We start from the raw sequence: 26,657 nt of genomic DNA on the forward strand, positions 1-26,657 counted from the left end.
ATATACGGTTTAATACAAAATACATGATCGTGGGCAGGAATATACAAATTTTGGTCGATATACATGATCGTTGTTATCTATTCAAACGAGGGCCATGAAATACATTAGCAAATCCCTACAGTATTTAAGGCAGGCGATTACGAATTATTTAAACCACATTCTTCATCTGTCACAGATTTTATAATCATTTTGAAGTGGCTGCTTTATCTCGAGGAAAACGAGCGGTAAGTGTTATATAAAACAAAATCTTAATAGCAATTTGATCACTTTTGCGTCATTTTACAGTAAGAATAGTAACAAATAGAGGATAATTTCTTTTCCTACGTTAGGCCTAATACCTGGTATGTTTCTTAGTGTGATACACACACACAAAAACCAAAACAACACCAACAACATTTTAAAAAACCCACAAAAACGAGTGGCGCGCCGAAGCCACGGGCTAAAATGTTTTTTTAAATATTTATTTATAGTATCAATCACAAATTGAAATATATCCAGTATTAGCGTTGGAAAAGAAAGTTTTATTTTTGATATATTTTTTTAAAAATTATCTCATCCTAGCGAAACACTTTCTGCAAATGACCTTAATAAAGGAAAATAATAAATTAACCTAAACCACTTTGAATGTCGACCGTAACTTGTATTTACACGGCATCATGCGCGGAAGAAAATACCAACTGAACCGGGATTTCAGACAGCAAATGAACTTGATTCATTGAACTTCATGAGCACAATCAAACAAATGCAACAGTGAAAAAGTGGAACTATGAAAAATCGAGAATGTTAGATTTGCGGAGGATTTATTCCGAATTATTGTCTGCTAATAAAGGATTCATGTCAGTTGCTGTGTCAGGGATGCCCACACAGCACGCCGTCCAAATGTGAAGTTGCGTCGTGCTGAAAGACATAACACTGTGCCATAATTTATCTTATGTCATGTAAAGAAGCTGCTTAAATTATAGTATTTAAAATTTTCTTCATTTTGTAAGAGCTCAAGAAATTAATTCTGGTTTGAAAGACAAGATGACGGTAAAACTCAGAAGACGTAGCTGTACAGTACCGTTGGTGTTTGAGACCTCATAAAAAAGGTAACTGCGTTAACTTCGCTTTTTGTTTGGTAATATGTTGGAGATCATCTTTTGCAGATCTTCTTTGAGCTTGGAGTAGCTTTTACATTCTAAACATTTTTATTTGCACTTATCTGCTTAACATGTATTGCTGGGATATCATATAGAATATGAAGTCAGTATAATGGTACTATATTTTAAATATTTGAATGATAAATTACTGATAAATGATATAATGATAAACTACAAAATAAATAATTTGCCCATTATCCAAAATATGTTAATTAAAACAAACATTGAATGTAAATTCAGATATAATGAGCAGTTGTAAGAAGTCAGAAATAACATTTTATCAATTGAACCAGTTATGTGTTATCATCATCAATTGTAAAATAAACACATGGAGACAAGTATGCTTAAATTCTAAAATGAACACACACACACACACACACACACACACATATATGGTATTTTAATTTAATACAGAAAAGGTGACATTGATATATGCAGACCAATAATTTTTTTCTTTTTCAGATACAAATTAAAAAGCCTAATTCTGAGAGTTTCACCTACAACATTCATGATGGAAAAGGGACACTAATTAAGAGCTGACATATGTGGAAGAAAAATACCATCCATGTTGAAAAGGGCTAGAGGTAATGTGAGAAAACATAATTTATCAATCTGAATTAACATTATTGTTGCTATTTTATCTCAACTGGTCAAAAGGCTAAGTGGGTTTATGTAATGGTCCAGAGTGTGTTATTTATTTCACATCCCTTCTGTCTTTCAACAGTAAGAAATTAGCTACTTTGGAGTCCATAGTTCTGATCAATTTGTTTATATAAAACTTGGTTTTGGGCTTAAATCAACATCTTGGATAAATCTAATAATGAGCAAAATCCAAGTTTTTTTTTTTTTTTTTTCTTTTTTTTTTTATTAACCCCGTAATATGTTGACCACTGGGTCGGGGAACCATCCCAGGATCACCTTACAATCAAACATTTCTGGTTATCAGATAATCTAGGGATAATAAATATAATCTACAGAGAAAGTAAAAAAGAAAAACACACACACACACACACGCATATACACATGCATATGGCCAAAATCTAGGTGACATGGCTTTTGTGATATTACAGTATTTTGTTCCTGTTTACCCTCAAGTCAGAGACAAGTTAAATGTTCATTGTTGAGGTCCATTTTTGAAGAAATTGGTCCTCTTTTTTATTTACCTTGGCAGTGTAATTTTCAATGTTCTTATGCATTGCAACTATTTGCTTAAAAGCAAAAATAGAAGGATTTTTCATATTGAATCTGCAAGTATAAATATAATATTTTGCCAAAATAAGCAGAAAATTATCCAAACTGTCCAGTTGTTCACTTCCTAAAAATGTTTCTTTTTTGGACAGATGTACAATATTTGGGCAAAAAGGTGCAAAAACTTCATTAAAACGGTACCAAAACTGTGAAGTAATACTGCAGTCATAAAAGAGATGCTCAATACTTTCAGTTTCACTCTTACAGAAAGTACATTTGTTGTCATCAAATATGTTAATTCTTTTAAGAATATCATTAGTAGCGATTATTCTATGGATTAATTTAAAGTTAAAAGAGATCAACTTGGTATCCTTGGTACAGCATTTTGCCCGGCTATATATATCAGACCACTCCTCACTACTTATATTTTTATTTAATACTTGCATCCAAGTTTCTTGCTTCGCAGTGTGCTGCCTTTTAGCTTCCTGTCAAAGATCTTTGTAAATAAACTTGAGTGAATCTTGTTTTCGCAAGTTCGTTATTTTATCATCCTGCTTATCAAAATTATTATGTACTAGGTGGTTTTTTATGGCATCTTTCCATGCTTTAGGAATTCAGCAAAATCCAAGTATATACACGAGGTGATCATGTATAAGATTAGTTGAGTTCTTTTAACCAACCTAAAAGCCATACTTCCACAATATAGACTAAAATCATTAAGTTGTCCTCGAAGTTTGATGAGTGTTAACCATTAATAATAATAAAGTGATCTTTCACCTGACTGAGCATGTTACCACCGCATGCAGTATTTATGCATATAGTGCAGTTTTTACTAAATTTAGAATACATGCTTATATAAATGAGATCTAGATTGAAGAAGTGAAGATGCATACAAATACACGAGGTTATAACCACTACTGCTGATTCAAGTTTGATCATACTTGGCCATTGGGCTTCTATAGTCAAGCTTCACAATGATGCTTATTATGAGTGTGATAAAGGTATGTTAATGAAGTGACCTTGCATCTGATTGGCAGAGTTTCTTACGACTTGCACAACAGTGTTTATGGTCAAATTTAGATCTGACTTGTTTAATTATTTGCTTGTATGTCTGAGGCTGTAAGCAAATTCTATGCAAATAATGTGGTGGTTCTACATCTCACTCGCCATTCTTGCTACTGCTCTTAAAACTATTTCTCATTAATTTTATCAGACTTGGTAAATAGATTTATCTCATCAAGATATAGCAAAGGAGCAATTTTGTAAAAAAAATATTCATTCATATTAAACTCAAATTCTGCATCTGATTGGTTGACCTTGCAAATACTATAAGGGCTCTATTTCTGACAAAAAGATTATTTTGATCTAATGTAGCAGAAATGCTTATATGATCAAAACATCTAACATATTTGATAACAAATAAGAAATAGTTTTTCATGTAAATTTGATAAACATTGATAAATCGGTTCATATCATTAAAAGCTTGGAAGAGTTTGATTACATGCGAGACCTTCACATATTAATCATGCTTTATTTAGAGAATTATTTTTGTCAGGATTTAGTAAAATAGGTAAAATCAATATGGACTGGTTTTGTTATGTACAGCAACACTAGTTGTTTACTGAGTACTGAGGGAATTGGAGTAAGGCAAGGGTACATTGTAGTAGGTAACCTGGTTGACTTGATAACAGGATTGTAACACAAACATTTTTATCAGGAGTCTATCATACATACCATTGATTCACTGCAGATCCTGCCCCCATTAGTTACCTTTTAATACATAAAGCATTTGGGTTTTTTATGTCACAAATCCCATAGGATTAAAATTAACATCATAGGTCTCACTGGATAATTTTGTATTTTGACATACACCTAATTTTTAAGGTAGAAGGCATGAACCTAATTATCACAAGCCTAGCATTTCTAAATTCACACATAAGCTAAATCTATAATGTGGTTTAGATTTACTTTGAGTTAGGCATGTAAATAGGTTGGCTTGTTAGTGACTGCCTGTCACAGTTAGATGAGCATTGGAGATCAAATGCTTGATCTGCAAATGAGCTGCTGACCTTGATGTGTGTCTGCTACAGAGGCAAATATAAAAAAATCTAGATGGTTGAGGGTTGATGAAAAAAGTATGCTAATTTGTTATAGTACTAGTGAACTTTATTCATGCATAAGCCACATACTGATTCTTTTAGCTGCCTTGTCACAGAAAAATATTGAAAATAGCTATTTCTTGTCAAAAATGAATGTAAAATTTAGGAGATGGTGGCAGTGATGGTTCAGTATAGAAATCAATAGCTGCATCAGGAATTAACCTGATTACTGCAGTCAAAATCTCACATGTATGCTTTCTACAAAAATCATTAGTTTGTTTTTGTTAGTATCTTCAGTGTAAAATTATTCTCATTTTTCTGTAATTGGTCATTGTCGGATGAAAATTCACCAGATAAACTGTCCAGTGAGACCATAAAATACACAATTAGAAAATAAAATAAATTTATTCTAGAAAGAAATATTGCATGCAACTCTGTGACACAAATGAAATTAATGAGAAAACACTTAAACAAATGGCTAACATTACTCATCTGGCTTATATAACTTAACAGTTGGCCATTTCACTGTGGAGTAGTCAGGTATATCTAGTATTGTAAGAACAGAGCCTAAACAGTAATCTCAGAACTTTTATCAGATCAATTGCATACTTAGGTTTGGAAAGTATTACATGGGAATTATGTTAATTTTTAAAGATCAAAATGTACCTGCATGTTTTGACCCTACCAGAACCAAACTAAAAGCTCAAATGTGTGCAGTGCTTTTTGCTCGTCACAACATAATTGGGATTATAACTGCTAACCCTACCCTCTAGCACACATTTAAGATCTTTAGAGTTTTTAAATACAGCCTTCTAATTATATAAGTTTCATTACATTGGTTAATAATTAGTCACATGTGATGATACTTGTAACTAATCAAACCACAGCCACTGAGAGCAGACTAAGCACTGATATTTATGTGGTACAGTGGCAATATACAGTCCGTCTGCTGCACATTTAGTTACCTGCCCATTAAACTGACAACACATGAAACAAACTGGACAATTCTGAAAGCCTTGAATTTGACTTTATTTATCTGTATGGTAGAACAGAACATGAGTTGAAAAGCTTTTAATGAAAGACCTTGATATCAAACCTAATAATAACTGCAGGAGTTATATTATGGATAATTAACCATTCTCTCAGTTTCAAACTGGGCATTCCATCCCATGGGGTTCTAAATGTAAACCAAGTGTAACTGATATCCTAATGAACTGTAAAGACCATAGCAGCACAACAGCAGGGGGCCAGATATGTCCAGATCCAGGAATCATAGACCAGTTTCAAACTGATAATGAGCCACATAAAAATGACACATCTGCTAGAACTTATGTGATGAAGATAACTTAAACTGCATTATTATTAATCCTCCTCCTCCACATCATCATAATTGAGATGCATCATATATGTTTTATTGTAAAATAGTTTATGCAACATAATTCAGTGAAGACCTTTACTGCCAATTTACCAGTGAACCATTTGTTTCAATGAACATATTTTATGTTGTAACAAGGAGCATCATTTAAACATTATGATACACTTATCATACCTGTATATGAAATCTTAATACTAACACTTATACTTGCAATACTACTACTAATAAAAACACCTGCACTGATAATTTGATTATGTTCAATTGGACTTGTATCTAAATGATCACCAGCTGTATGAAAAGACATATTTTAATATATAGATATTGGATGGAATACTAGTTACCACAATTGAATAGTCATATGATAAATGATATATTATTATTTTAAACAATTTATATTTGCAGTGAAACATACTTTTACATTATCTTCCCATAAATTTCATTTATAGAGCAGTATACTCTGCATTCATTAAATTACTGAAATGGTTAATAATACAACAACAAATACTGCAACTTCCAGAACCACAAAAATCAAAAGATATAAACAAAAACTTCCCTACATGTATCAACAGTTGTCACTTTATAGACAGAACCATGAAGATTTAGGACAGGATGTTAACAAATTAGGTATTCAAGTTAAAAAGAAAAAAATACCAAGTAAGCTTACTACCAAAAAAATCAAACATTAACAGTGAATTTTAGTACATTCCCAGGAAACAGAATATATAATTTTTCTTAACTTGATCTGATACATCTTAAATCTATAGAAAATGATTCATATTGTATGACTAAAATATTATGTAAACAAAAATTCCATCACTTTTTTCAGATGCAACATGCATACCCCAACCCATCCTTCTTGATCATAAAGTATACCAGCATTCCACTATAAGATGGGGAGCTGTAGTTGCTCAGTGGTTAGCTTTCTGGACCTGTGAAATAAGGTAGGTTCAAATTCTACCATCGGACCAACCTGGGTTAGCTACCATGGTGCGTCCTTGGGCAAGGCACTATACTTAAAGTGCCTTGGCACTAAATAACTTACTTGTGTTGCTTTACCATAAAAAGCCAAACCAAACACAAAACAACAACTTTAAAATATGAGTTGTGTCACTACTAAGTAAAGGAAAATCATACTGAAGAAATGTTTTTGTTAATACAATTTAATGGATCTAAAAATCTCTTTCTTCTGCAGGAGTTTAAAATGTTAAATTAAAAAGGTCATGGTACGCATTGCTTTGTTCGTACACATCAGGCTCCGTATCACATATCCAGCTAAAATTTTCAGTAGAGTCTGAATAAAAAATATTTTAATCTGGATGATAATATTCTTTCTCCATTCATATATTACACCAGCAAGATTGATCCAGATAAGATTACATTTTACTATAACACTGATGATGAGTATGCCTCATAACAACTGACAAATGTGGAGAGAATGGAGTTAAAATGAACTCTGATTTCTTTTCAGCCATAACACAAGATGATCATTTATTATGAAAAAACCTGAATAAAGTTGGAGTTCATAACCATGACAGTCTTGATATAATATAAATTCAATATATTATTGTTGTCTTGAGGTATAGTTCTGTATATTACAATCTCACACAAGATCAGGGTATATTTTAGTACCATACAGTTAGTTCAGGATTGTATTAATACCTATTCTGGTGAATGAAAACTGAATAAGTTTTACTATTTTGGAACCAGTTGCAATAAAGTTCACTACACAAGAGAAAATATGACTTTACTGTAATATCTAAAATGTAAAATCTGCAAACAGAATACTCGCTTGACTTTACACTTCAACTATATCATAATATTTATTTGAAATGAATTTATACAAATGGCATTAAATTGGGTTTCAGGCTGGTAATGACAATGGTCACACTGACTTAGACCCAGGGTGGGCAACCTTGTGACCAATTGCCACAAGTGGCAAATTGGCCATGTAAGTTTGGCTCAGTTGTGGCATCGTATGATGTTTTTCACTTCTCATTCGCCACACCTGTGGCTACATTGAAAAATAGTTTGCCCACCTCAGACTTAGACAACTAGTAAATTATGAAAGAAAAATGTCATTAAATTATGCTTTTCTGGATTGCTAGATTAATAAGTTATTGTTGACTTGAAGTTAGAATATTATGTCAGTGAAGATAACACTCACAGTGACTTTGACATTTTGAGCTTTTTGTGAAGACATTGGAATTATGTGTGTGAAGTGCTAGATTAAGTGTGTGTGTGTGATTTGGATTTGTTACATTACAAAAGAATGTAATGTAATTTAAAAAATTACTAGTTTAAAAAAACCTCAATCATATCATGGATTAAGTAATGATTAAATTGTATTGCAAAGATCAAATCAGCAAGGATAACACTCACAATGACTTGGGTATTCTATATCCCTAAGAACATTTTTGGACCTATACTGTATAAGAAATTGAATCATGTATTGCAGCATAAGAAAAATTTCTCAGGCATGGAATTAGAGTCTTAAATACAGAAAATCAGTACATACACGTGTTGGTATGTGAAGATAACACTCACTTGACAATATAGCCAAGTTCTTATAACAAATGATATAACTATATGTAGTTTGCTTGTAAAATAAGTTAGGAATGAATATTAATTATATAATTTAGAATAGAGAAAAGCACATTAAATTCCATCAATAAATATTTTGTGCTTAAATAAAATCTTAAACAAAAATGTACAAGTCCAAAATATTTTGTTTTAGTGCTATGTCTTACTACCCAAATAACGGCCATGTATATGTGTTCCAATGTCAATTGTCATCGGAATGAGTAGTCCAAGTTTCAGGAATAGCTCACACACTTGGCAGCCTATATCGACACTCTTCCACTAATTTATGTGTAATTAATATACTTGCAGTGCTGTCTTTATCCTGGTGGAGTGAAAATATGACACTAGCAAATGGACACATTTTCATGTTCCATTGACATACATTTGAATTTGTTGCAATGCAATGGTAGTCGAGGTACGCCAAAGTTTGTTTAAGTAGGTTCATGTGGGGAATATGTTTCTTGAATGAAACAAAACATTGCTTACAGTTCCAATAGGCAAAACATATTTTTATTTGTTTCCTTAAAGAATAATGTTTCAGCTTAACCCGATTTTGGCATTCCTGACTTTCATCGCTTTCCAGCCAACTGAAATGTGGGCCAACAAAACTTGAAAACAGGTCCGGTTCTTTTGTGAGAATTTGAATTTATTAGAGAAAAGACATCAGGATAAGTGAAGTCTGACAAAAACATTATAACTTTACTTTGTAGAAATGCATTGTTATTGGTTACCAGTTGTGTGTGATATTTCAGAAAATTTGACTTTCATTACACTGTTAGTCGACATCAAAACGCTCCACACAGCACCCTTCGTTAGGCAGTAAGACCCATCAGCCCCCCAACAAATATATTGGGTGATGTGTCTTATGTTATCGGACTAGTCCAAAATATTGCTTAAAGTTTCTAAACTATATACAGAACAGTAAGAAACAGCTTAAAAAAAATAAATAACTTTTAAAAAAGCTCATAGTAATTGCAATATTAGTTAGAAAGCTGCTGAGCTGTCTTCATACATGCAGCCCACAACACCTTATATACTTATGACATATTGCATAAAAACCCCAGCTTGTTAGAACCTTTAAACAAACATGGGACTTAGTATCGCAAAAGTACATTTAGTAAATCTGCACAATAATTATATTTAAAAAATTACCAACTTAATAGTTTACACATTAGTACCTAATGATTTTATAGCCAAGAAGAAAAAAAGTTGATTTCTAGTGGTACATGCCATGTTTACTGCTGCTGCTCATAGCAAGAGTTCGAAACCTGTGTTAAGCTATGCACTTTTACAGTATGATCGAGATACACCACATGACAAGATTAGTCAGCATGTGTTTGTATCAAGTGAAATAAAACAGAGAAAATCAAAACTTAAACACAGTGACATACAGAAACTTAATATTGGTATAAACACATTGAGAGTAGTGAAGTGGGACGATATAGCCTCAATGGGACTTACCATTAAAAACCACCCTGGGACGATATAGCGTCAATGGGAAATTTAACATTGTGGAAACCCCTGGGATGATATAGCATCAAGGGGAATTTAACATGGGAATATGGGACTGTTTAGCGTCAAGGGGAATTGAACAGGGTGGGACTGTATAGCGTCAAGGGGAATTTAACATGGGCAAAAAAAAAAAAAAATCTTGGGCCTGTTGAGCGTCAAGGGGAAATGGAGCAGGGTCGGGACCCTATTTTAATAAGGTCCCGACCTGATGGGTCTATGGAAATGGAACAGGCGAAAATTGAAACAGGGAGGGGTCTCTATTTTTTTTTTTTTTTAAAACAAAAAAAAAAATAAAAAAAGGGTAGGCAGTGAAAGTCAAGATCTTTTCGAGACCTATGAGTGGCCCTGAAAAGGGCCTTTGGGTTTATGTTAATATGCCCTTAACATAAAGGGCATCTGTGACTTCTTCTTGTCCTTAGGCTTCGCCTGACTGCAGGACCATAGACTAAAACTCTTTTGAGACATCCTTGCCTCTCCACATAGATCCTACGTATCCATAGGCTGGTATCTGTCCTATGGACAAGTGTCCACTTGGATCGGACGTACATCGGTATGTCTGTCCTGAACATCATCGAAGACACAAGCATAGAAGATTGAACGTTGGTCCACATGTTGAGGCGCCGAGAACAGGTGAAGGAATGCAGTGAACTACACTTATTTATAGGGAGAGGAAGGATTGAAACGGAGTTCACTGACCAATCCAAACACGCCCACATCCAATCCGAAGAGAGCAGTCTGTGACGTCATGTGGTCTATATAGATTTGCTAGCACCTGTGTGCAGTCAATTCATGCGACAGTTTTTCAACATGACGGAAACTCAGAAAACGATAAATTGGGGTGCACCAGCTGTGGAGACTACCCAAGGGAAACCGGACTTACTTTCAGAAGAGGTGAATTGGGATTTTGTGGATTTTCTTACCTCGCAAGAATTTGTTCCGGAACCTTCGTCACCTTCTCCTTCATTACCACACGTGGAGAAATTTAGACAGAGACAGAAAGAAGAATTGGAGAAATTTATACAACAGCAAAAGGAAGCGGAACAAGCTTTTCTCCTACAGCAACAGCAGCAAAAAGAAGAGGTAAGAAAAAACAAGAAGAAGAAGAAGCAGCAGCAAAGAAACAAGGGTGTGAAAATCAAATGGTCACGGTACTGTTAGACATTTTAGCGGAGTTAAGAAGTCTGAAACAAATGTTATCAGACTTCTTTATTACGACCAAAGAGAATACGACCTTCCCAAGCTAAACACTCCAACCCTGTGACTAAGCCTCCCGTGCCACCCTTAGTGATTTCAACCAAATCATCATCATCAACACTACGCAGTCCAGAAGTAGGCCTTGGCCGTGGCAAAGGCTTAAGGCAGTTAAAGTTGATTGCTTAAACTCACCCCTACACCAAAAAAGGCCCTTTTCAGGGCCACCCACGTCTGTCGAAAAGAGATAGACTTTCAATTGCCAACATCCATTCAAACTATAAAAAAAAAACATTTTACCTCTGTAGTACGTGTGTATGAGTGTGTGAGTGTAGGTTCTTATTTTAAAATCAAAACCCAAAGACACTTACCTTTTAATACCTAATTTATTCTTTTATAAATATTTACAATCCAATTCACAATTCACAACAGAGCACTTTAAAAAGTTCATAAACTTCTTCTGTCTCATTGTTCACTCTCTGAGTTTTTTGAATTTCTTCACCACCACAGTCTTTTCCTCCTATTCCTCCTCACTTTCTTCTCTTCTTCTTTTCTTCTCCTGTTTCTTTTTCTTCACCTGTTTTCTTCCTCTTCTTCCTCTGAAGAATCCCTCTCTTCTTCTGACTCCTTGTTTCTTTTTTGGGCAATCTGGAGACCAGTGTCCTTTTTCTTGACAATAATAACAGATATCTTGACTTTTGTCTTTTCTAGCCCCTTTTTTTCTTTTTTGACGGTCTGGACACTCTGAAGACCAATGCCCTTTCTTCTGGCAGATATAGCAAGTATCTTGACTTTTATCTTGAAAGGAAGGAGAGTAGTCCCTCGGCTGGTCTGAAGAGAATTTTTGGATGACCCCTCGCAAAGCTCTGATGAAACGTTCGATCTGGGTAGTCTCTTCCATCGTTGTGCTCGGTTTGAGAGTGAAATGAATAGTGAAAGGACAAGACACATACCCTTTTATATACTCTGGTCTGCTATGACTATAAATTAGTCCATGGTGTTTAAACTTTAGTCATTTGACTTTTTGCTATCAAGATGAAACGATTCAATTCATTTGAGAAGAAGGAAGAAGAAAGTAAGAGGCAGAAACATGCTTTATCGCCTCGTACCAGGGCTGAAGTCTTGGCACAAATTCATGCCAGTGATTTTGAAGAGGACATGAGTGAACCAGAATCCAAACCCTCTTAACAAAGTTCACCACCCTTAGTCAACCGTGAAAAGTACTATTCCATTCAAGAGACGGAAGAGCATCCCTCTAGAAAATTTAGAACTACAGCTTACAAATACACGGTGAAGTTTAAAGATTTCAAGTCCGAAGTACTGTTAGAGAAAGCAGAAGGGTTCATCACCGAGATGTGGATTGAAATGCTCAGCATGTTTGGCCTCTCCACCCTGTCTGAGCGAAGGACAAGAACGAGTGCATTGTTCAACTGGTCTGCGCACGTTTGTCAGCCCTGCCTGTTACCAACAACATTTGAAGATGCAAGGTTCACAGAAGAAATGTGCTTGTCAGCTGCTGAGATTGTGCCCTACCTGTGGACAAGGCATACTTACCAATAATGCCAAGGCACACCTGTGTCGAGGAAAGAAAAAATGTCACATTTGCTGCCACATCGTGGACTTGGAACACGAATGCTATGTGCAAAAATACCAACCCCAACCAGAGAAAGAGATCGGTCACAAGAAGAAAGGCAATTTCATCTTTTTCGATTTTGAATGCATGCAAGAGACTGGTATTCACATTCCTAATTTCTGCGTGGCTCATCGAGCGTGCGAGAAGTGCATTCAAGAACCTATTTTCAGTCATTGCCTTCACTGCAGCAAGATTTCTGGAGGACGTGAAAAAATCTTTCGAGGACCGAACACGCTAGCTGATTTCGCTCGATGGGTCTTACACCCCATCGACAAGACGTGGATCCAAGAGGACATCGAACGTTACGGAGATTGTCATCGTCATGCCACAGTGATGGCTCACAATTTCTCCGGATTCGATGGACAGTTTCTTCACAGATACTATACAGAACATGGCATCGAACGTCCTAAAGTCACTTTGAATGGAGCCAAAATCATTTTCATGCAAGTGGGACAAGTACAGTTTAAAGATTCGATGAGTTACTTAGCCATGCCTTTGAGTCGAATGCCTAAAACGTTTGGAATGACAGAAATGGCTAAAGGGTGCTTTCCACACTTTTTCAATACGGAAGCCAATCAACACACCGTTCTACCCCATTTGCCTGAGGCTCACTATTACGACCCTGACAACATGCGTACCGAACAACGAGAAGCTTTCTACGCTTGGTACCAGGCTCACGCCTCTGACCCTTTCGACTTTCAGGAAGAAATGCTAAAGTATTGTCGTTCCGACGTGGTCATTTTACGGTGTTGCTGTGGAAAATTTCGAGAACTGTTCATGGAACACGGAGGGGTCGATCCTTTCAAAGAAGCTTGCACCATTGCCAAAGCATGTTCCTTAGTGTACCGGCAATGATTCATGCCTGAAAACACCGTGGCTGTCATCAGTCCTCAAATGACCAACTATGTCAAACGTCAATACTCGGTCAAAGCCCTACGCTGGTTACATTACTTGTGTGACAAGGAAGACAAATGGATTCAGCATGCCCGCAACGGAGGGGGTGAAAAGACCATCAGAATGCATTCGGTCGATGGTTGGGACTTAGAAAACCCCAAGATTGTGTACGAGTTTAAAGGTTGCTTATTTCACGGATGCCCCGTCTGTTACCCTGACCGTGGCACTAAAAATCAGTTTTTACAATGAACCATGGAAGACTTGTACCAGGCCACATGTCAGCAACGCCTAAAGTTAGAACAGGAAGGATACTAAGTGGTGGAAATGTGGGAACACGAGTACCATCACCGTTTGAAAACCGATCCAGAGTTTAAACACCTCGTGGAAAGTTACCAGTTCATGGACCCCCTGAACACGAGGGATAGTTTGTACGGAGGAAGGACCAATGCCACCAGTTTGCTGTACCAAGCCGACGAAGAGAAAGGAGAAGAAATCAAATACTTGGACGTGTGTTCACTGTATCCCTACGTGTGCAAATATTGTCGCTTTCCTGCAGGGCACCCACAATTGTTGACGGAACACATCGATTTGAAAAACATTCGACAATATGAAGGCTTGATCAAATGTAAAGTTTTGGCTCCCACTGACTTGTACCATCCCGTTCTACCTCACCATTGTCAAGACAAACTGATGTTTCCTTTGTGCCGTACTTGTGCTGAAACGTGCAACCAAGACCAACCTTGTCAGCACACCCAGGAAGAACGGGCCTTGACGGGGACGTGGGTCAGCGTAGAATTGTTCAAAGCTCTGGACATGGGATACCAACTGTTAGAAGTGTATGAAATTTGTCACTTTCCCAAGACAGAACAATACAACAAGGGTGACCCCACTCAGAAAGGCATTTTGGCAGACTACGTGGATGCCTTTTTGAAACTAAAGCAAGAAGCCAGTGGTTATCCGTCCTGGTATCACACTCCCGAAGACCAAAAGACATTCAAAGAGAAATACTGGGCACAAGAAGGCATTACTTTAGATCACATCGAGAAAAACAAAGGCAGGCGATCGTTTGCCAAAGTGATGTTAAATTGCTTGTGGGGTAAAATGGCACAACGACCGTGTTTACCCAAGAATATTTGACAGAACCTTCCTGCTACTTCCAGATGATTCACAACAAAACTAAATTCATCAAACACGTGGACGTCGTTCGCGAAGATTTGATCTTAGTCAATTACGAAGAAGATCTGGACTTTGTAGAAGCCGATCCTTTTGGAAATGTCATCATTGCAGCTTACGTGACAGCTCATGCTCGCTTAAAACTGTACGAAGCTTTAGAACTGTTAGGGGAACGCGTCCTGTACTTTGACACGGATAGTTGCATCTACATCGATCACCCGAGTCAACAGCACTCTAACATCGAAGGAGACCGTTTAGGAGCCTGGACAGACGAGCATTCTGACGACAAGATTCTAAGTTTCGCCAGTGGCGGTCTTAAAAATTACGGCTACGAATACTGGGACAAACAAGGAGAAGTGCACACGAAGTGTAAAGTGAAAGGATTGACTCTGAATTATCGTACCAGTCGAGTGGTGAACTTTGGCGTATTGAAAGAAGCTTTGCAGTCTAGAGAAGATGAACACTTTAAAGTGACCACCTATCAACCGAACAAGATTGTACGTTTACCCACTCACCACATCGTCAGTCGACCCTTGGAAAAAGTCTGTCAAATCGTGTATCAGAAGTGAGTGCGGCTTCCCAATCACTTTATATTGCCATATGGACATGTCGGTATAAAACATTGGTTGTAAGTGGATAGCCACTCACCAGAAGCATGACTACGCCACAGCAAGAATCAAGTGAGAAACCTGATGAGAACTCCAAGTTCAAACCCTACCATTTTCCAGTCTTCTTACCTGACTATTGTGATTGTGCCCGTCGATTGGACACATTTCAGAAATAGTTTACGGATAGGGAAGGATTACCTTCTTCGCATGTTTTAGCTAGAACAGGATTTGTCTACTTGGGACCTGAGTCAGGATTGGGATACGAAGTACAGTGTTTCGCTTGTGGACTGAAGTTACGAATGGATCTATGTATCTATAAAGGTTCAGCTATTCTGGAACACACTCGATGGTCTTTGCACTGCCCTTACCTTTCTATGGCCTTTCCACCCATTACACTACGGTACAATTATGACGGTACCTTAGAGACAGTACCTTCAAAAACTAGATATAAAAAAGGAACGATGTACAAGCTTGAGACTGCATTGTGACTAGTATAAAAAGGGGCTATGGTCAAGATCGATAGTTCATTGTGACTACCAAGACCAAGCGAACAAGATGAATCCTTTCAGAGAAACACAAAACAAATTCAGAAAGGCACAATTCAAGTTTGGGGCTTCTGAAGTGGAATGTGATTGTGAGCCTTGCGATGGGAACGATGCTGTACGCTGTGACCTTAGCGATGCCGTAAAGCATCACGAGAACTTTGTTCTCACTACCCCTCTCATGGAAAGTGATGCTGTGCGTGTCAAACCTGAGGGATGCGAAAGCGATGCTGCTCGTCCTCTTGGACACTTTACTGGGTTTCATTTTAAATGTGGATGTTCACCTTCACGTCTACCCCCCTACGGATGTCATCCAGACTTGAGCAAACTCCTGTCCATGTCACCCAGCCCTCATCGAAATGAACCTGTGAAAGACGAATATTCGTTCCCTGTGTGTTTGTCAGAATACTGCGACTTTGAAAATCGTCTTCAATCATTCAAAGGAAAATGGCCTAAGTATCTGGGAGGACCGATCCCCAAAGAATTAGCCAGAGCCAGATTTTTCTACTTGCACGAAGGGGATAAAGTCAAGTGCTTCAGTTGCGGTGTGTCACTTCACCACTGGGAACCACAAGATTCGGCCTATCTAGAACATGCTCGTTGGTCACCGAATTGTCATTACTTACCCTTAGTGGGACCGAGAAATTGAAGTAACTTACCATGTCGTTAAAGAAGAAACCAGATTGGTTAGGAGTCAAATGTTGGACATCATCGAGACCAGTATTTAAACTTCATTTCAAAAACGATATTGAATCATTACCTAAAGAACTGCAAGAGAAGATTTACAAGGAAGTTTGGCAGGGGCTTGCCAGAGTGAAATCTCAATGGATAACTGTAGAACTTTTATTCCGAGAAATTCACAAGAGATAAGTGAAAAAAGTCAACCAGTGTGTTAGATTTCTCTGGGTCAAGGGTGCATTCATACTATTATATCGCTTTAGACCGTTTACATCAAAAGAGTTCAATGAGATTCTTGAACGTTACCCTGAATGGCAGTGGTCTGAAATTACTTACTATGTGGATTACTTTTGCTCTAGGAGAAGATTGTGAATTGTACGTTTTAAGTGATGATCTTGGTAATATAAGATTTTAGTCTTAGGGGGATGTTTTCCTTCAGGTCTGCGCTTTAACTATAAGAACCTACAGTATTCGTCATTCAGACCGTGTGATCGACGAGAGAATCTAATCCGAAACCGGCTAAGCAATGAAATTATCTAAATTACACTAATAAATACTTACATAAAATATATATATATCAAATTTGGACCAATGGCGAAGACAAGGATTCGGTCTCCCCGAACTCTCCATTTATGAGAGGCGAGTGTGATCGACGAGGGAATCTAATCCGAATCTAGCCAAAAGTATTACAAAATAAATACACTCACAAAACAAGTACCAAATTCTGAACAATAGAAAAACTCATTTTATCAAAACTAGCCCACTGACTGATAAAACTCTACAAACAAATATCATTAAATTAAAAAACACCTAGTTCAAATACCAGGAAGAAATATACAGGGGGTGGGTGGTGGGAAAAACAAAACAAACCTTCTCCACTTCTCCTAACTTAATACTCACCTAACACCCTAACTAACAGCTCCAAAAGTCTATCTTCTACATAGGTGACAGCTAAGACAAAAACTAGGTATAACCATATAGTCCCAAAATAGAACGTAAAAGGTGGTCGCAAGAATAGACCATCAGGGATCCCCCGTATTAAGACCCTAAACTTACACATATAAGGTAGTCAAAAAAACCCAACGACTATCGGGCCCGGCGGCACAATGCTGCAAATATAACAAATATATAGAATACCACCCCAAAAATTACTTGTATAAGGTAGTCAAAAAAAACCAGTGACTATAGGGCCAGCAGCACAAGGCTGCAACCAAAATTTACAACTAGATAATTAGGACCCAAAAACAATTACTCAGTAAGATGGAAAAAACACCAACTCCATCCAGGGCCAGCAGCACAAGGCTGCAAAACCAATCGACAAATACTGTCACCTAAAAGCTAACATCGACCTCAATAGACTCTATCTCTCTTAAAAACAGCACAGAGTTTTTATGATTCAAAATTCCAAAGACGGAAATTTAGAACAAAAATACCCTGGATCGGAAAAACCCTGCTAACCTGTGGCAAGACAACTCCGCCCGAGCCTGACCACTTTCGCCCTTTGCGACGGACAGACATCAAAACACATACGTGCAGTGCACGCATCATAAATTAAAAATACGGACTAGATCGGGTCCAATCCCACTAGTCGCTAATCAGTGCAAATGAATGACAGAGTGTGTGCTGGGTCCAATCCCACTCAAACAAAACATAGGCCTTACAATCAGATCGATGTGTACACAAAAGTACCTTGACCTGACGGCCCAATCAATTAGTGTTCTGTGAACACAGATATGCCTGGAGGAAGTGGCTCCATTCCTTCCTCCAAGGAGTAATCAGTTAGGTGCCTGTGGCATCATAAACCAGTGGTACATGCTCAATGCGAAGTGCACGCCACTATAATTCAACTCAACAACAACAACAATCGTTCAGACCATTCCACGGAATAAACAAAGAAGATGGAGGTGACAAAATTATTCAATCTATTAAGAGATATCTATTTTTGGATAATGGATGTTGAATATGTTGTAGGAAGAATAGAAAAGGAATGGAGTGATGGAAATAGGCAAGACTTGTTAACTATTCAAGTCAAAGGACTAAAGGTGGCCGGAGATCTCATCGCAGGGATGATAGAAGAAGAAGTCAACAAGTCAAGCGGATTTACTGACCCACCTTATGTCAGAGTGGGAAGTTTGAAGGAAGCACTGGACCATGTCATCCAAGTCGGGCGCTTCCTGGAAAAAGTATTGTATTGGATGGAGTGGTGATACGTAAAATGGGGGTTCGACCAGTTGACAAAAATGGAAGAAGTAATGAGGAAAGTGCTGACGGAAGAGGTAAAGAACATCAAAGAAAAGTGGTCTAAGGAAAGAAAAGAAGAAGAAAATAGAAAGAGAAAAAAAAGCTTTGAGAAACTCAACAATAACTGGATAAGAATACAGGAGAAATTCCGAGTGATAGGTCATCCTGACTGGATGCCTGAGTCAGAAATAAAGAAGAAGATGACAGGAATATTGGTAAAAGTTAGAAGATGGTTGAAGAAGTGGAAGAGTTAGAAGAAGAAGAAACCCAAAGGCCCTTTTCAGGGCCACTCATAGGTCTCGAAAAGATCTTGACTTTCATTGCCTACCCTTTTTTTTTTCTTTTTTTTTTTGTTTTAAAAAAAATAAAAAATAGAGACCCCTCCCTGTTTCAATATTCGCCTGTTCCATTTCCATAGACCCATCAGGTCGGGACCTTATTAAAATAGGGTCCTGACCCTGTTCCATTTCCCCTTGATGCTCAACAGGCCCAAGATTTTTTTTTTTTTTTTTTTTTTGCCCATGTTAAATTCCCCTTGACGCTGTACAGTCCCACCCTGTTCAATTCCCCTTGACGCTAAACAGTCCCATATTCCCATGTTAAATTCCCCTTGACGCTATATCGTCCCAAGGGTTTCCATAATGTTAAATTTCCCATTGACGCTATATCGTCCCAGGGTGGTTTTTAATGGTAAGTCCCATTGATGCTATATCATCCCACTTCACTACTATTGAGTATATATTTATAAATCTGAAATGGTTAATTAAAAATAGTTATTAGTCAAATTAACAAGGATGCCAGTTACTAGATTTGATACTCTGTTTTTGTTAACTGAAAACATGTAGACTCAAGCCACATCTGTAATGATAATTTCTGGCACTTTCAAGGCTGATATAGCCCTTTCATTAAAACCTGCAAACATTTTTGACAATTTTATCTGCACACATTGCTGTACATTTTATACACATCTGACTTGCCAGTATTTCTCCCAACCATTGAGCTACCATTGGCAGAAGAGATCTTTTTGCGAAAAATATTTCCAAATCAAATCCTGTTTGGTTACTTGTAAATCGACATGGAATAGCACAACCCTAGCACAAATATTACTATCCCTACTTCGTGGAGACATTGAGGCTGTGACATTGTAGCTACTCAACCTTCTGTCCTATGACCATTTTGAATTTTGCGCTAGATATGGCTGTTACCAAATACCGGTGTCTAAACAGTACATAGGTGCTTTCTGGAAAGATTTGCATGCAGTAAGATTGCACATCAGATCCACAATATTTCCATCAATATCAACACAGATTGGAGGGGGGCCTTTGAAATTGTTTCTACATATTTAAACAGGTTTTCAATGAATTGTTGCTTTTTGTTTTTATTAGCAGGTATTTATACATTTATAAAATGAGTGTCCTGTATCACAATATGTATCAATCTTCCTGCAAAAAAGTTTCCCTTGTTTTTTTGCTCCCAAGTTACTCCCATTTTATTCTTGATAAAAGTAGCTACCCCTCCCCTTACATCTCCTTATAATCATTTACAATTATAACCCCATTTAATTTTTCCTCATATGAAGTTATTAGTTCTTTAGTCAACTTATTATGTGTTTCTTGTATGAAAATCATATCATAATTTGTCTTGTTGTTTAGTTTAATTATTTTTTCCCTATTTATTCAGTTTAAATTTGCTGAGGCTATATGGAAGTTTTTTATATCCATTTTCGCCTCTCCACCAGGTTGTCGCATTTTTGGTTATACATTAAGTATTATTAGTTTTAATTTTGAATTGAAATATCACCTAGGGGATCAAATAGTAATTTATTAGTCAACATGTAGACCCACTCCATGACCTTCTTGAATCTGTAACCCAGAAATTCCGATTAACTATGCATCTTTTAGAATCATACAATACATTATATAAAATATGGTAATGTATACCTTAAAACAATACTGCATTTTAATCCAAGTTTCCAATTTTGCAAGAAGTTGTCCCGCACATGCAAAATCATCTGCTACCCAATATGTAAACTTGTCGCCAGAACATAAATTCTCAAAAAATTCCCCAGCGTATAGTCTGTTTCTAAATTCTTTAGTAATTTTCCCCCATCAACAAGACGCAAACACATTGCATCCTATTTCATTGTTGTTTCTCTTCCACATAATAGCTTATTTTTTATAAAATGTTAAACTTTACTAATCTTTTTTCAAGATCACTTTAGTTTGCAAAAATATATCTTGTCATTTATTGGCATTCTACATTGAATTTTGTAAACTAGCTATAAACCTGACCTAATTACTCAACTTAACTGCTGACAGAAACAGTCTACAGTAAATGTATTTCATTTCTATAGCTCGATGGATAAACATTACATCTTTTAAAGCTGTGCACAGAATAGGCCGACATATCACGAGTCAGGAAAACATGGGGGTGGTATCCCCTGTGTCCAAAATTAATATCATTTTGAATAGAATATTCTAGTGACAATTGCCTCTTTTCAAATGGTAAGCATTGCTTTTTTTTATTTTCGTCAATCTGTCAAATTTGGTATGCATTTTGCTTTAATATTTGAGATGGAAACCTTAGGTGCATAGAAATGTCAGACAGCATTGTACATCATGGATGGTGTCCAACATACTTTTATGATCATAAAACAAAATCCCATTGTTTTAGTTATGGCCACTGATTTAAAAAATATTCATCCAAGCTAAATATAATAATAATAATAATGAGGACTTTGTATAGCGCCTAATCTTTAGAAGCTCTAAGCGCTTTGCAACATTAGACAACATAAAAACATACACAATGATATGATTACAAAAACAAACACCATGAAATTAGAAAACATAAAAAACATGCTGAGAATATTTAAGGTAGTTAACATTATTAAGTCATTAAGTTTGTTTTTGCAGTCAGAATAAGTAGTTTTGAGAGCACTCTTGAATGGGATCACTGCGTCTTTGTGTCTAAGTTCAGTGGGCAATTCATTCCATGTTGCTGGGCCCTGGTATGCAAAAGAATGCTGTCCATGTGACTCTGTTTTCATAGTGAGAATAATGAGTATATGATTGTCGGAAGAGGAGTGTAAGTATCTTGCTTGTGTGTACACATAGGTGAGGTCGGATAGGTATGTTGGACTAGAGTCTGTCAGTGAAACGTAGCACAGAGAACTAATGTTGTGTTTGATTCTGGATCGAATGGATAGCCAGTGTTGGGTACAGAGCAGCGGGGAGGTGTGCTCTGATTGTGGTACTCTGAGTATGATCCAAGCAGCTATGTTTTGAACTTTTTGAAGTCTCTGCAGTAGATATTAAGATGAACCAGACAGAATTGAGTTACCATAGTCCAGTCTTGAAAGTAGTAATGAACACACAAGTGTTTTAGTGGCATCAACTGAAAGATATCTGAGAATGGAGCTGATGTGTCTCAGCTCAAGATATGCAGCCTTGCATATGTTCATGACATGTTGGTGCAATGTGAGAGTACTGTCCAGAGTAACACCTAGGTTTTGTACTGATTGTGTGAATTTAATGTTGGTGTTGCTGATATTTATTGTGTGAGGTAAAGGACGTGAATGAGAAAGTCTTTGTGTTGTAATCAGAATGGCCTCAGTTTTATCATCATTCATCTGCAGCTTGTTACAAGTCATCCATGATTTCACATCAGAAATGCACATCTCTACACCTTGGATGGTAGCATCAACTTCAGTTGGGTGGCTAGATTTGTATATTTGGGTGTCATCAGTGTACAACTGGTGAGACACTGGATGATGATCTATGACACTTGAGAGCAGCTGAGTGTATAGAGTGTAGAGAACAGGTCCAAGAACAGACCCCTGTGCAACACCACAACATAGATCAACTGGGCTGGAGTGTAATCTATTTGCAGACACAATTTGTGTCCTGTGGCAAGGGCGATATGCAGATTGTACATTGCTAAAAAGACTGTTTGAATTCAGACAAGATGCAAGCTGGGATTGAACAACCTTTTGTAAGATTTTTTATATGAATTGGAGATTAGAAACCGGGCAGTAGTTCTTTAAATCCTTATGGTGTAGTGTTAGTTTCTTCAGCAGAGGTTTTACAATGGGAGTTTTGAAAAATGATGGAAATTATGCTGATGAGAGAGAGGTATTAATAACATCAGTTAGTGAAGGCAATACTGGATCTAAGCACTCAAGCAGCAGTAATGTTGGAATTGGATCAAGTTCACATGACTTTGGTGCACTCTAGGATGATTACTTAAAAATGCATTTATTGGTGGTGAGAGACTAAATACATGACTTGATACTTGTGTTTAGCATTAATTGGAAAGCTGAAGATTAGTAATCTTTTGACATACATATCTTAATTGTACCATTTAATTTACAAAATTCAATGTAATTTGCATTGGTAAAATGTGTAGCACAAGAAAAGTCATTATGAATCAGAGATAAATCATATCTTTGTTTTGTCTGGAGCTTGACTAATTTATTGCACATTTCTGTACACTATTTTGTCTTTAATCCAGGATTATTCACTGCATTCGGATGCATTTCATGGTGAAAATTCACCAGCTGGATTTAAAAGTGGTGAATATTGCTAGCGATTGTTCTGCAAACCCTGTATGTCACAAGGAGTCAGTGTATTCAAGGACTCATACAGTATTTACAAGTTCTCATTGACATTTCAGATGAAAATGAAGAACTGAAAAAAGATGAAAATCTCAAGTGGAAACCTTTCTGGTCAGCCATCTCATCCAAAACCTCCTGAAATGGAGAGTATTTTGCAGACTCCAAGATTTCCTCTTATCCTGCTGGTATGTTCTATTTAGTTTATCTGGTCTCTTTTTATTTTTTATCAATTGCTTTTATACCATGCCACAATTGGAAATTCTTTATCAAAAGTATGTATAAATTTCATCATTTTTCTGTCTGTTTAATAAGATGTGTTTAAGAGTACTTACTTACTCATGATGCTGTATATATGAGATTAGATGTTTTGTTAAAAAAGAATGCATTTTGTGATATATTGTATCACTGCTTTATATACAGTGGTCATTGCAACCAGTATGCATTTTGTTTACATGCCAAAAAATCCAGTCTGATTTCTTTGTTTCTTTTTTACTGCAATTAAGGAGTAGTGATAATCTTTATACTCTTAGCTGCATCCAGAAGGACAACACCATCACCATCCCCATCCACTCTGGAGTGGAGAATATAAAGATTTCTCTCTGCCAGTTCCTCTGCAAGTAGTAAGTATTGAGGATGGAAAAAAAATGTACATTATAGAATAATGAAACAAATACTACAGGTGTTGACTTTTATATAATCTCTTATTTCATTTACAGCTCTCTAAATACGAGTAGGTCAATTATACACTGTATTTATGAATTTAATTCTCATCTAAGGTAGTAGAACTGTTTTATGTTTGACAAAATGTTGGGTAATTTGTGGCCATACACTAAAAACACATTTTATAGCATTTAAAAATGCTTATGTTCAATGCACGTAAAACTCATTGGTTTGTTGTCACTTCAGTTGATAATAGTCTTGTCATCTTGTAGACATTTTGAATGTTAGTGTTCAATGCTAAGGTCATATACATTGATTCAACATCAAAATTTGTTTGCAAAATGGAAGATTATGACATGAAAGCACAAGCTCTTGTAGCTTAGATACTGTTATTTCAGAACATTGTGAGATGTTAATTAATTAAATTATAGGTCATAAAACATACTGTTCAAGACTTATTTGTGCAAATAAACAATGAATTGTTTTTCATTGATGTGTCGACTGTTCATCATTCCATTGGTTTTTTTTATTTTTCTTTCTGATGTATACCATTGTCTTGTGTAAGTCAGACGCCTAAACCATCTACATTGAATGCAGACTTTACAGACACCAGCAGTGAAACAACATATCCAGGGAATAAAAAAATAAAGGATTATGGGAAAAGTTTTCATATAAACTGTACAAAAACCATGTATTTCATTCCATAAATATATTTCATTGTTAAACCCATGTTCACTGTACAGATCTTTTTAAGGAGTTTATAATAATGATCTTGATCTTTCAAAACTAATTTCATCACAAATCTGTTACAGATTTCCAGTTCAATGTACTTATGAAACTGGACACAAATATTGAGAATTTGTTGGAGCAGCTGGCCCTCCAAGTTCATACACAAGGCCCAGACACAGAATATAGAGAAGAAATTCTTGCAATGCCATGTGATTCAGTGGAGGAACTAGAGGGCCTTTGCCAGAGGTTGGAGGAGAATCCCAAACTCTCCAAGAAGATGGTAAATTGGGGCTTTATTTTCTATTTAAAAAAACTGTTATAACCTTTATTTGCTGTTGTGAACCTCAAAATAATTTATGCAAGTTCTGCAGTGCCTGTATAATTATTTTTGGGGGTGGGGTGAACATGTAGTGGTCGGCTGTTTTGTCTTACGGATGTAGGCCAAAACATGTTTAGAGATGAACATGTAACAGGTATTTTACTACATATACACTATTACATATTATGTGGCTACTTTAATTCAATCCTTGAGTGAATGTCATTTATGAAGTTAATAGATTCACGGTGGTTAATTTGGTTTATAATTGCTATTAGTACATTGTGTTGCATAGTTAATGTTATCAAATTTTTTTCAAGTTAGAGAAATTAAATTTGCTTGCAAAACCATGGCAAAAAATAACTATATACAAGCATATTTTGTCACATCGATCATGAAATACTACTACTAATAATAATATCAAAATCAAAAAATAGTAATATTATTATTATTATTATTTTCAGATATGCTACTTGAGCTCCCTTGGCAGGTTTACAATTGGGGATAGTGTCTGCAGGATGATGAAAAAGCTTAAAACAAAAAGACTGGCCAGAGTATAGTCCAAAGGGACATAAAGGGAAAAAAGCATTTCAAGAGCTTGTGATATGTCAGGTTTTGATAAGTAAGTATGGCTTGATTTAAATTGTGTTTTTCATGTGACTTGCCAGAGATTTTTAAATGAATTGATAAAGTAACTTGAGACCACATTTCAAAGTACATGTTTTAAAAATATTCCATTGATTATTGCTGGCATTTAGAAAAATGCAATGCATCCTTTGTTGTGAAACTTTTTTAAAACATTGTATTACTCTTGCAGAAGCCTGCTTGAAAACTAATGGCAAAGCAAAGGCAAATGGAATGGAAGAGACCATATCAGAGACCCTCAAATATGCACCCAACCAACGCAGAATGATAAAAAACAAGGTAATCCAAATGACTCTTATTTCATCAATATTGGATTCAGTTTCGTCTTTTAAAGCATAGTATTTGCAAAGCGGATGCATTTCTAAACTGATAACAAAATCAGCTTATCCTATTGCCCAGGACTATCAAAGCTAGAGTCCAGCTAACTACAATATGCATATATCTTGTCTGATCGGACAAGTGCCTCCATTTGGAATTTTTATTCACATGAAATATTTGGATGAAATAAATTCATCTTTGTGCAAATTGATTGCACCATCCACTTGCCAGAAATGATAAGTAAGTGCAAAGTTATCTTGTATCATGGCTTAACGATAGTAAGGGAAGCACAAGTGCAGTGAAGAAAATTTCATACATTTTTATAATGCTGATTAACATGACTTCTGCATATGTAACTAGTGCTGAGATGATATGACTTTATTTAAGCATTACAATTTTGTTTTAATTTGCAGGTGCCTGAGCAGAAGAAGTAATAGATAAACTTTACAGTGGAGTTGGAGACTGATTCTGATTCATAATCTTAATTAAATCTAGAAAATAAACATTAAAGTCATATTAAAATA

The 26,657-nt window shown here is 36.3% G+C and overlaps 1 long non-coding RNA gene across 5 annotated transcripts; it reads left to right on the forward strand.

Moving 5' to 3' along the window:
• LOC149795140 (uncharacterized) lies at positions 1-26,657 on the forward strand. Of its 5 annotated transcripts, none has more exons than XR_016422265.1 (9): positions 1-1,088; positions 1,602-1,723; positions 6,628-6,742; positions 23,525-23,650; positions 23,969-24,085; positions 24,938-25,134; positions 25,635-25,792; positions 25,988-26,094; positions 26,547-26,657. It is a non-coding gene; the product is annotated as an uncharacterized LOC149795140 (long non-coding RNA). The 5 variants fall into 5 exon arrangements; XR_016422264.1 differs by having other exon boundaries at positions 23,996-24,085; XR_016422263.1 differs by having other exon boundaries at positions 23,525-24,085.

Source organism: Sinohyriopsis cumingii, chromosome 7, assembly GCF_028554795.1.
Source record: "Sinohyriopsis cumingii isolate HCF-2022 chromosome 7, ASM2855479v2, whole genome shotgun sequence".
NCBI classification, from domain to species: domain Eukaryota; kingdom Metazoa; phylum Mollusca; class Bivalvia; order Unionida; family Unionidae; genus Sinohyriopsis; species Sinohyriopsis cumingii.